The following is a 13,303-nucleotide window of genomic DNA, read 5'->3' on the forward strand; positions in this document are numbered from 1 at the left end:
AAAAAAAAAAAAAAAAAAAAAATCAGGTCTGACTGCAAAGCACATGTTCTTCTCATGATGCTAAACTGTGTTTATATCTCTACTGGATCTACTAGGTTTTATTCAGGAAAATATATCAGTATTGACTCCTGGGAATGACCTTTATTTTAGAGCTACAATCAGCCCACAGCCTACTTTCTCATTTTAATTATTGGCATGATGCCTGCTAAACAACCAAATTGAGACGGTAGCATTACAACTGGTTAGTAGCAATCTTGTATTAAAAATGATGCTTTTGCTTTCACTTAGTAATCATCTTTGAATTTTTATCTCATACTTTATTTTAGAATGAGGACTCTTTCAGTGTAAGAGAATGGTTTCAGAAACCAAATTATAATGTTGCCAGAGACACATGGATCTTTGAGTAAAACCAGGATCAAAATTTATCTTTGCTTAACATTTTTAGTTAATACATGATTTACCTTTAACATTTTACATTTAAGAAATTAAATTTGGGGCTTCCATGGTGGCGCAGTGGTTGAGAGTCCGCCTGCCGATGCAGGGGACACGGGTTCGTGCCCCGGTCGGGGAAGATCCCACATGCCCCGGACCGGCTGGGCCCGTGGGCCATGGCCGCTGAGCCTGCGCATCCAGAGCCTGTGCTCCGCAGCGGGAGAGGCCACAACAGTGAGAGGCCCGCGTACAGCAAAAAAAAAAAAAAAGAAAAAAAAAAGAAATTAAATTTGAACTTTTTGGGAAAAAAAAGTCATTCAACATGCTGACTTCAGTATATGCCCCCTCCTGTTCTCTTGATAGTGTGAGAAGAAAATAAAGACGACCATTTTATGTATCATTTCTAGGAGTGACACATTTTGGGGGCCAACAGAAGCTTTCTCTGTAAAGGGGTTGACAAAGGGTTAAAGGTTAAATATTTGCTACATGTTGGCAACAGAAACTAGAAAATTTCAAAGTAGGAGCCACACCTGTATGCAAACAAGGGCTGCCTTTCCACTGCCTCTAACTCGATCTCTGTTATTATTTACCTATGTATAAAATAATTTGAACTTACAAAGTAACTTTACTCCTGGGAATAAAACTTCGTAGGGTAACCATGTGCCTCTTTGCCCACCACAGCCTTGGTTTATGCCTGTAGCTCCAGTGTAACTGTTCACAGTCCCCTTTCACTCTCATATTGTCCTGGTTTGATGATCGATTATATGGTTACGATAGAGCACAGGCGCTGAACTAGGAATGCAACAGCTGCTGGAATTACCCTCCTCTCATTGAGACAAAAATTTTTAAGCCACAAATTGAAACAAGTCTTAAATATAAACACCTCCTAGCAAATGCTCTTGCATCACACATCCGTCTTCCTCTTCCTCTTACAAATGGACCCATATCCCTCTACGGGCCTTTTAACAAATATCGTGAGTTATTAAAGGTGAAATATTTCAAGAGATCTGGAATCCCTTGATTTTTACTATTCATTAGTATGTAATTTTAGATGAGTTTACTGGGTTTTTTTTTTTTTTAAACAAATGGAGATGGTGAGACTCTCAAAGATTAATTAAGAGTATCTTAGGACTTCCCTGGTGGCGCAGTGGTTGAGAATCTGCCTGCTAATGCAGGGGACACGGGTTTGAGCCCCGGTCTGGGAAGATCCCACATGCCGCGGAGCAACTAGGCCCGTGAGCCACAACTACTGAGCCTGCGCGCCTGGAGACTGTGCTCCGCAACAAGAGAGGCCCGCGCACCGCGATGAAGAGTTGCCCCCGCTCGCCGCAACTAGAGAAAGCCCTCGCACAGAAACTGACACCCAACACAGCCAAAAATAAATATACAAATAAGTGAATAAATAAAAGATTACTATTAAAAAAAGAATTTCTTATCCTAGATCCACATCTGATTTTGAAGTTTACGTTCAGAAACTTTAGCTCCTTCAGTTTTGCCTCTCGTTACTGTATTTTGTGATTTTCTCTTTTCCCACAGGTGTCCTTGGGATTCCTCAAACTATCTTTAACAAAAGGATATGGCATTACTCAGTAAACTTAAGTCAGTAGATTACCTTCCCGGGTATATTTTACTTACAGCTGTATCTTTAATTATGGAGGATCTTACTACTTACTGCCTTGCTAAAGGTAGCTGGTTATCAGCTTGTAGGTAGAGGTACAATTTTTCAGCTGGGAAAGCTCTACCCTGGTACCATACGGCCAGGATGTGTGTGTTGCTGCCTAGACTTCTAATAGGCAAGGCTGACTCAGACCTGATTGTCTTTCCTTTTCCTTAGAACCATTTAGAGCGAAGATAAAAGAGGGGAAAAAAAAGGAGAATATCTTACTTTAGCAAATGATACTTCTGTTTAGGTTTTTTTTTTTTTCAAAGATATAGCAACTGATCTCACATTAAAGCAGCCCAAGACATCTTGATATTTGAATTAAAAATGAAATAATGAAAAGGTAATTTAATATGCAATTTCATACATTAATAATTAGCAAAGCATTGCTGAGCTACAAGGTAAAAAGCTATGGGAACATCACTAATGAACTATCAAGGCCAAAGTAGACTTCAATAAATGAGACTTGAATAAATCTTTTATTAAATAGCTACAGATGAACCACTTGGTTAACATCTAATAGGTAACTACTAAGCTACGTAATTCACATATATAAGTGAGCAACTTGCAGGCAATTAACTTTACAATTGCTGAAGGTCAGGATTCTCAATGAGAGTCTCCGTACTGCACCTTTAAGTGGTGCTGTCCTGAGTCAAGGGTACACTTTTCTTCAGCTGCTCTATATTCTGGTAGCAGCTATTATTATGTACGGAAGCAGCTGAAGTATAAAATAAACAAAGGCTGAGCTATAGGCTATCAGATGCCCTAAAAATGAATTATACAAAGGACAAGAAATACTGAGCTCAAAGAAAAGGAGTCTTCAGAAAAGTTCTAAGCAGGTACTGGTGTTCTGTCTAGGCCCTGATTGTTACTTTTAGGAGATGATGAGATAATAAGAATATGCTTATAAACGGCAAATGCTTGTTTGCATCTTGATGTGACTCTAGATCTGAAACTCGCTGGAGATGGGCGACCAGAGCACAATGACATCGCCAGTCTCCAGCGGCAGCAACGGCTAAATTCCTTAGATAAAGGACATACACTTATGCAAGCAAGAAACTGCTGGTGGGAACACTGCTTTTTACTAAATCAAAAGGAAAGCTACGTTGAAACAGACAGGACACATCTTTTATGTCTTTTGTACCAAGTTTAGGTGGAAATGACTTGAGATTTTCACGGATTATTACATGCCACTTGTAACCAACTATTATCAGGACATGCTGAAAGGAGAAAAGGGGAAGAGACAAAGAGAAAACAACCCAGAGATTCTTGTCTACACAGAACTGAATTCCAATCTTTATAGCTTACATCCTTTAAATGACAGTTTCGGAAAAGTGACAATCAGCAAGATGAGTCTATGTATAAATGGCAATAATTGCCAAAGACAAAACTCTAGAGTAGATTAAAAAATAGTCAAAGGCAGACACAAGTCTGGATAAAGTTGTTAATATAGTTGAAACTGAGAATCATACTCAATAGGGAACCTTAACTAAAAAAGGAAAAATCAATGATAAATAAGACTGGTTGTTCACCTCAAGAGTTCCAGCCAAGTGAGACTATTAAAGAAACCACAGTGGCACTATGTCAGTACAGTGTGAAATTTTCACACCTCTGCTTAGGTTGATTCACTGAGTACTTGCAAGTTGAAATGCCACTTTTTTTTTGACTAGTAATATTATAAGATGTGAACATTGGAAAAGGAGAAAATAACAAAATTATACTATAGATTGAAAAATTTTAGCATGATGTACAATTTTCAAATTCATTGTACTTTCTATATATGTGTGTGAGAATATCAACTGATAGATTTTCTTACTATGTCAATTCATAAAACTATAAAATGTAATTCCATTGATGGTTCACTAACGGTACTTCTTTGAAATGGAATTTCAAATGGTACGGCTCTGAAATCACCCGAGAGTGATTCTCATACGGTCTGAACTTAGAGAAATCGACTACAATGTCACATATAGCTACTGTGGGTTGTCCTCTAAGGAGCTACTTTCTTCCCTAACTTCCCAGCAACAAATATTCATTAGCACAATGTGAGGAATAACAAGAACACACTTATCTTTCCCCCAAGTTATTCCAAATACCTGCTCTATAAGACGTGGTGGCTTCAAGGAATACCAACTTTCCTACCACTGGTTTTTCAGGCTTTTGTGCTAACTACCACGTCCCCTAAATTAAACACATTTCTGATGACCTAACTTGGCATATTTCACAAATATCTGTCAAGACAATTATTGCCAACTACAATGCAATTATCCATATTCAATTTGATGACTCAACTGGAAAGTTACTTTTTTCCTAATAATTTCTTTTCCAAATGACAATAGTGCATCAGTGTTGATTGTTCAGTGTGTGCTAATTAATGACACTGAGTAAACTTAGCTCTGTGCTAAGAAAAAAATCTGTGTACATGAGTCTTTGTCTTTAAGTGAAAAAACCTGCTGTTTGCCTACTTCTCCTGCACTTTCTAATTTTTCCCAGAAGAGTGCTCAATATTCCAAAATAAATGATCAAACCCAGCTACTCTTGGCTGACGCTGTAGATGAAAAGACAAGGGTTCTTTCGGAAACTTCTTTTTAGGTCAAGAGCAAAAGAAAAGACAGAAATACATTATTGTTGACAACTAACTGTGAGGACATCCTGCTTGCTCGTCCTCAGGGCAGAATTGGTTTAGATCATGCAATTAATGGCAAAAAAAAAAAAAAGCAATTTATTCATCATGAGACCCGTTTCTTCACCCAGAAGCTAATTTAAATGCTGACTTTAGCCAGGGGCTCCACAGGGCAGGGCACCCTCCCAGGAGGTCCAGAGCCCTCTGGTTTCTGGCTTTATGTAGTGATGAGTCTTTTTCTCTGAACCTACTGGAACCTTAGGGCAGGAAAGAAATAAATACCAATAGGAGTGTTAGAGGAACATTGCTGCAAAGCTGCCAATAGGAGACCCATGAGTTAGGACGCCACACTCCTTGCTTGTGTGACACGTGACACAAAGGAGATGCCGACTGTTGTGGTCCTGGCCAAAGGAAGAACGTAAGAGTTTCTGTACCCGTAGACATTTAAAAATGAAATGAATTAGCTCAAAATGGCTCTTACTGATCTACACTCTTGTGTGAGCAGGTTGCTAGCTGTGGCCTCAGATGTGCTAGAAGTCATTAAGAACCTCACTGAAACACCAGCATGTGTCAGAGGAGGAGCACTGAGCTGGCGAAGGTTCTGGAAGCGAAGGGGTCAGCGGGCCGTGCTGCAGAAGTGGGGCAAAATGATCTTGTACAGTTACAGATTCTCAGCTGCATGATGAAGACCAGAGGTTGGAAATTTCAGGAATCATAAGGAAGAATTTTCGAGTAGAATTGTGTAAAGATGAATGGAAATAATGATGGAAGGAGCCTTAAAGGTCCCATCTCCCTCATATTGCAAGAAGCTAAAATATCCTTAACAAATGGTCCTCTGACTTGTGCTGAAGCATCATCAGTGGGGGTCCACTACGATTTTAGGATGTGATGGACAAAACGGAGTCTGTGAAAAGCAGGGATGTCTGGAACCAAGTAGATGCTCAATATAATCACTGAATCATGGGACTGAGAAACACATTTACATTTCCATCCTTTTCTCTACATGCCTGATCATCTGTAGATAAGAAAAAAACTGGTAGCAAAGAAAAGTTTCACTGAAGCCGTTTATTCTCATCTCCTGTAGGCTACAAAATGTGTGAAAAGGGTAGGAAAGTTCATTGGTCCAGCAATTAAAAGAGTACCAGTCATCTGGAGCTGTTTCTAGAGAAGACAAAACAGAGCGTATATAAGAGTGGTAAATCTCTCTTGGTGAGGAAACGGTTGCACTAATTTATCTTTCTATTTCAGATATTTAAAAAATATGGCTTGTTGACTGTTGTCAAATATACATTCTCCATGCAGGTATATTGTGTGGCCCTAACAATCAAACACTCTGAAAGTCTCAACTTCAAGGCTTACCTGCTTTCCAGTGGTACATTACTGCCAAGGACCCAGCTGTCCTGCAGCTGGACGGACTCGGGTGTGGTTTGCAGCTCGGCGGGCAAAGCAGCCGGCGGGGCCGGACTCTGGTTCCTTCTATTGGTCAGGGAGTTTCTATTGAGAGAAGTGATGGATGGATGATGCTGTGCGGACTGTTGTTTATGGGAAGGTGGCAGAGGCTGCAGGGTGGATTGGCCTTGGTTGTTTGCAGGTTGCTCTGAAAAAAGAAATGGAAACATTATATTTATGTGTATGTGCACATACACATCTATACACACTACCAATTTCTTGGGGATCCACTGTAGATGAATTAGCATTAAAAACTGCATATAGGGCTTCCCCGATGGCGCAGCGGTTGGGAGTCCGCCTGCCGATGCAGGGGACACGGGTTCGTGCCCCGGTCGGGGAAGATCCCACATGCCGCGGAGCGGCTGGGCCCGTGAGCCGTGGCCGCTGCGCCTGCGCGTCCGGAGCCTGTGCTCCGCAACGGGAGAGGCCGCAACGGTGAGAGGCCCGCGTACCGCAAAAAAAAACAAAAAAACAAAAAAAAACCCTGCATGTAAATCCATAACCTAATACATTTGCATATTGTTCTATTAAGCGGGTGTTCAGTGACATTCTCTAAGAGCAAGTTTACCCTTCATACACAAAGTTCTAATTAATATACCACAGATGGTAAAATTGCTTTTGGTTTTAATTTGTTTCAGATTTTTTTTTCATCTGGTTTTATTAACACCTACAGAAAATAGTATCTGACAGCTCCCCTAAAGTGTCTTTAGATTTCAGCTTTTTTAAACAAACCAACCCTGAAATTAAATGGGTAATTTCTATAGAACACAAAGGTTTTGGAAATGCATATAATCCCTATAATTATTTAATGGAGTTTTTTTAAGCTTTATTTAACTGCAATAAATTATTACAAGCTAGTTGCTAAACAGCAGTAGACTACTCTAGCACATTTCAAATAAGGCAGATCTGCACTGTGATCTACTAATAGACGCTAAGTATTCTTTAGCAGAAGGTCACTGTGTGAAGCAGATGTTGTTTCATGGATATTTAACAGACTGAATCACAGCTGATTACAACGTCAGAAGACTCATATACTTAATGACTGTTACATCCATTAGAACACATGCAGAACAGATTTTCCAATTTCACAGTATGCAGTAGAACTACATTTTGGTGTAAGTCATAAGTGATCAGAGCGACTCATGCCACTATGTCAGTGGTACAAATATTTTGTTCTAAACCGGAATCATAAAGGATCCAGCAACTTCAAAATATAAACACAACAGTGGGTTGTAACCAGGAAAAAATTCTCTAAAGCTAATAAGTCATAAGTTAAAAATACGCAAATGAATGGAACATTTGAGACCCACTTCTCATTCTCATTACCTAGCTTTGGACATGCTAGAATGCACAAATACTACATTTTAGCCAACAGACAGAGATGACTCCTTAATTTAATGCTAAACTTATTATGGCTCCGCACACATAAGATGTCAATTTTTGACTAACTTCAGTTCAAAGTGCAATATAATTTTAAAGTGTTGTATTAAATCATGCTATTAATATAAATGCACATATTAAAAAGAGAACAGGAAACACAGGGACTATCTTTCATCTACAGTGTGAACTCCAGCAGTGATTGTTAACACAGTCTAACATTGTAATTCTGGTTGCATGAAATGGACACATGATATGTAAGAGCTTGAATACATAGTATCAAACCTCTTTACAGGGTACAACAATTAAAATTACTCCTCCCACAGTGTATAATATTAGTAACACCATGTTTCCAGGGGTCTCTAATAATCCGTATCATGCCATTTAACAACTAATAATTTCTTACTCTTGAAATGAGGGACAGATATCACACCCAAATCTATAAAACAGAGTTGCTTCCTTGTACAGTCACTATTCTTGAAGATTTCCATTCTGGAAACTATAGAAATCTTACTTGGTCCATTGTTTTGGTGCTCATGAAAAATTACAGAAGTCTAATTCTCAGTTAAAGTGAAATTAGCCTTTGAAGACATGGCAGGGTTAAAATAGCACATACAGTTTTAATCGTGTAAGAATAAAAGAAACAGTTTAAAATTCATGTAAGATTTATTATTCAGGTATCATTTAACTACTTAGCTTTGCTGTTCTTAGCATCAGTGCATATGATTAGAATCTCTATAGATGTCTTTAAGGAACATTTCAAGAAGCTGTTTGTAAGATGACATATAATAAGCTACAGTTACGGACTTCCCTGGTGGCGCAGTGGTTAAGAATCCGCCTGCCAATGCAGGGGACATGGGTTCGATCCCTGGTCTGGGAAGATCCCACATGCCACAGAGCAACTAAGCCCGTGTGCCACAACAACTGAGCCTGCGTTCTAGAGTCCGCGAGCCACAACTACTGAATCTGTGTGCTGCAACAAGAGAAGCCACTGCAATGAGAAGCCCGCATACCACAACAAAGAGTAGCCCCCACTCTCCGCAACTAGAGAGAAAGCCCACGCACAGCAACGAAGACCCAACACAGCCAAAAAATGAATGAATAAATAAATAATAAAATTACTTTAAAAAAAAAAAAGGTACAGTTACGAGGGCCTAGACAAGGTCGGCTGCATAACGAAGAGAGAAAGGAGAGAAACATTTCAAAAGGAAAAGTATTAAGACTGTGCCTAGAAAGAAGCAGATGACTCCATGTTTTTAAGTACAGCTCAATGAAAGAGTGGTTTTATATTATAGATAGGTTACATAGAATAAGTGATATATCAGATACTACACTATGTCGAGGGAAGAGCAGTGTCGTAGAAGTCAGGGTGCCAAATTTACTTCCTAACTCTGTCAGTCACCATGATAGCGAACCTCTGTTTCTTCAACTGTAATGTGGGAAATATTGCTTGCCAGAAAGTTTGTTTGGGTTTTTCACAGCATCTTACGAAAACCCGAACGAACTTTCTGGACAACCCAATACCACTGTCCCATCCAGGTATTAGTGCAAAATCTAAAGATTCAATGAAATGCACTCATTCGTTCATTTATTCACACACTTCGTCATCCATCCCACAGGCATTTATCAACCTTCTATGTTCTAAGGATCTGCTAAGTCAGTAACAGGTGAAAGCATTGTGTAAATGATAAAGCATTACAAATATTAAGATTGTTACTGAAACATTAAAAGATTTAAGGTCTGTTATCATATATTTCATTATGTTGAACTTAAGATTCTTATTCTTTTTTAGCTTTTAAAAACTTTTAAATTTTTTATTGAAGTATTGTTGAGTTACAATGTTGTGTTAATTTCTGGAAGATTCTTACTCTTAAATCAAAATATAAATCGTGGGTTAAAACCTTCCATTTAAGGTTTTAAAACTAATTAGTTTCTGCTGTTGCTTTCTCTGGATTCACTCATTCATTTTGCAAGTATTCATTAGGAACTTAGAATGTTCAAGGCATCATGTAAACATCCTTCCTTTTGCCAGGTGTCTGAGGTTATTTCAGCACACGTGTTCTGTCTGCTGGGACCTCTTTTGATTTGACTACCTAATTAGGAGGCCTACCAATAAAACAAATCCAGATAATGAAAGCTAGGTTCAATCTTAAATTTGATGGAGGGCTTCCCTGGTGGCGCAGTGGTTGAGAGTCCGCCTGCCGATGCAGGGGACAGGGGTTCGCGCCCCGGTCCGGGAGGATCCCACATGCCGCGGAGCGGCTGGGCCCGTGAGCCGTGGCTGCTTGGCCTGCACGTCCGGGCCCTGTGCTCCGCAACGGGAGAGGCCACGGCAGTAAGAGGCCCGCGTACCGCTAAAAAAAAAAAAAAATAATAAATAAATAAAATTCGATGGAACAGAATAAGTGCAGAGTCTGAGCGAGATGGGGTGGATGTGGCCAGAAATTTAAATTCTGACGAATCACAAACAGAAGTAAATCCAAGGATTCGGTGGGAGGACAACGCTCGCTCTAGAGATTCTGGCTGACAGGACGTGAGAAGCAGCTGGCGTATGCATTTATTTTTACCGATTTATTCAAGATAGATTGACTGTTGTAAAGTATAACAAGATCAAATAAAATTGAACATAGAGAGGAAGATGGAATAAAAGAAAACTGAAAGTGGGAAAGGTAAAGCCAGACATGAGGTGAGTGGACACAATGCCTGCTGTACATAGTTCTACACACTTTTAGAGAAAGGTACAAATCTGGCTCTAAATTACCTTGTTGCAAAGAGGGAAAAGAGGGAAACATGGTCAGTTACGTGATTTGAAGCGTTTTTAAGATCAAAACGTTTGCTTAAGAAAAGTACTGAGAATGGACACGACATTCTCTTTTCACCTCATAGGAAGACAGATGAATATCCAGGGAAGTTTTATGACCAAGGTGGGCACAAGGAAACAGAGGACAGGGTTTGGACTTGGAGACCAGCACTTAGAATCTAATATAGGTGGGCAGATCCACCCAAGGACAGCCAAAACATCAACTGTAGCTTTTGCTTTAAGCTAATCCACTGATACAGGCTTTGCATAGGCTTGAGAAAAAGTTTCAGATGAGACCTCACTGAGTCACCAAGTTCATTGTTCCTGAAACATAGCTCTGAATATGTCATTTTATTCCTGGAAAACTCCAAAGGTGTTTTGCCTATAAAACATAAAGCGAACTCTAAAGGTGAACGTGATACTTGTTCAAGATATCTTTGCAAACATTACCCCCACGAATCTCTTGATGTATCCCTGTTGTAGTCAAGCTTGCTGTACCCACTATATCTCCACCACAGCTCTCCACTTCTGTATAGTGGCTTCTATTTGAAACACATGTTCCTCCAACTTTCTACATCCAATCCCTGTGTATTTCAAGCTCTAAGAATGATGACACCCCTTCTGTTTTCTTCAAGTAGAAATCAGTTATTTCTCCTGAGTCTTCTTCGAGTCTTTTTATCTTTCTTCTCTTTTTCTTTTTTAAAATAAATGTATTTATCTTATTTTATTTATTTTTGGCTGTGTTGGGTCTTTGCTGCTGTGTGCAGGCTTTCTCTAGTTGCGGCGAGCAGGGGCTACTCTTGGTTGCGGTGCGCGGGCTTCTCATTGCGGTGGCTTCTCTTGCTGTGGAGCACGGGCTCTAGGCGCACGGGCTTCAGTAGTTGTGGTTCGCGGGCTCAGTAGTTGTGGCGCACGGGCTTAGTTGCTCTGCAGCGTGTGGGATCTTCCTGGACCAGGGCTCGGACCCGTGTCCCTGCATTGGCAGGCAGATTCTTAACCACTGCGCCACCAGGGAAGTCCCTTTTATCTTTCTTTTCCACGGCTCTTTTCACTTTTCCCTGTGTATTATACTACTTTTATAGGTTTCATGTCCCCTGTTAGACTCTCTATGGAGAGTCCCCTTGGAGGCCCTAAGGACCACAGGACGATAGATACTCAATAAATATCTGTTGAATGAATGACTGTTGGTGGAGAAGTCAATGAAGGGAGCTGAAGTAGAAGGTGGGGCCTCCCCACATTGCCTTTTCTTTTCTTTTACTGAAATATAGTTGATTTACAATGTTGTGTTAGTTTCAGGTGTACAGCAAAGTGGTTCAGTTACACATCTGTATTGCCTTTAATTCTAAGGTAATTTGCAAACATGTCTTATTTCCCCAGCTAAATTCTTAGATCCTGAAAGGCAGGGACGCTAACTTTAAGCTCTTTGGATTTTTCAGTACCTTCACTAAGCCTTGTGCTTCAAAGACTCCTAAAAATATGCTGAAATGATTGGTGATACTTATGAAATAACAGGACCTTGGGAGGGGGGTGTCATCTCATCCAGGCAGGTACCATGTAACTCACTACAGAAACTGGTTTTTCAGAATATTTCTTTTGAATCATGGCAGATGTTCCAATATTTAAAATCTACCTTTTAAGATGTGTGAATGACGGAGAAATTACCTAAAATATATAAGAATATATAAGATATGAAATAATACATATGTATTATAGTTTGCCGAGTATAGTACGTTTTCCTTATATTTTAAAGCTTATGATTAAAAATCCTCCAAATTAGATATTTTAGAAAAGATGTAGGTTATTTTTTCCAAATGGTCTTCCCTCCTTTAAAAAAGAATTAAATTCTTGGCACTATGCTTACTAGAAATTATATACTGTACCTAACTAGTGCTGTTTCTTTCAGCCTATCTTTCTTTGTTCAAGTGCCTACTGCTCATATAACGTTCATGACAGCCTGACAGCTGCTTGTTTTTATTTGATAAACTGGACACAAATTATAGATAACTGTTCAAATTCACATTATATTAATAAACATTAGACAGACTAGACTTCACTCATTGTGCTCAGCTCTTTGCCTCCAAAGAAGTTAGCTCTTCGACAGAACATTGAAGGCCATCCCATTAAACCTATCAGCTGTGGGTAAGCCTGGATCATAACATACACAGTAAGGTGTGCCGCCTACTAGACCACAAAAAGCTATTTGACAATGCAGTAGATTCCAGTTTAATCAAATTATAAAACCCAATTCCAAGCAAATGAAGGCATATTCACTGAGCTCCACAGGGGGAAGAAAAGAAACTTTTGACCACTTTCCTGGATAGCAACTCTGCTGTATGAGCCAGTGAGGTGGAGGGGCCATAGAGACAAATGACAATAAACATGGGAGACTTACTTTTCATGGGGTGTTTTCTTGAATAAGTTACATATCTCTCTGAGCTTCATTTATTTTATAGTGCTCATTTAAAGGAATCTAAAAGATACAGGGCCTGACATACAGTAAGTGCTAAAGGCAACTTATTAAGCTGGAAGAAATCGCCAGCTTCAGGGCAGAACACCACGAGGGAAAACAAGTAACTCAAGAGCCTTGTCCGCAAGAAGGAAGAACACACTGTCCAATAACTCTGAAAAGGAAACATCTTTCCTTTAACAGGAAACAAAGCAAGAAGCGGAAATATCATGGGCGTCAAAAATAAACTACTGTCGTGGCAGTTCCCAGAGAAGAGGGAATCTGATCTCTTAGTCGTGAAGTTCAGCGGGTCTCTTTTTCCCATCTACTACAACCACAGAATCATGACAAGAATTTGAAAAAAAAAAAAGGAACATCTTTTTTTTTTTTTTTTTTTTTAACCTAACTGGGCATATTTGCTGGTTTGAATTTTTTTTTTTTTTTTTAAATTAAAAGCCACTACAGGCAGCTTCAGGACAGCTAGGTGCAATTCAGTCCAGCACTCTCTGGTTCACA

General features: G+C 39.5%; 1 protein-coding gene across 1 annotated transcript in view; it reads right to left on the reverse strand.

Moving 5' to 3' along the window:
- The window catches only part of TENM3 (teneurin transmembrane protein 3), a 181,564-nt gene extending 175,256 nt beyond the window's left edge, over positions 1–6,308 (reverse strand). Inside the window, exon 1 of the mRNA XM_007470027.1 lies at positions 6,075–6,308. The gene's annotated coding sequence lies outside the window, so the exon portion shown is untranslated. The remainder of the gene's footprint in view (positions 1–6,074) is intronic.
- Between the last annotated feature and the right edge of the window lie 6,995 nt (positions 6,309–13,303).

This window comes from Lipotes vexillifer, unplaced genomic scaffold (assembly GCF_000442215.2).
Source record: "Lipotes vexillifer unplaced genomic scaffold, Lipotes_vexillifer_v1.1 scaffold1980, whole genome shotgun sequence".
NCBI lineage: Eukaryota > Metazoa > Chordata > Mammalia > Artiodactyla > Lipotidae > Lipotes > Lipotes vexillifer.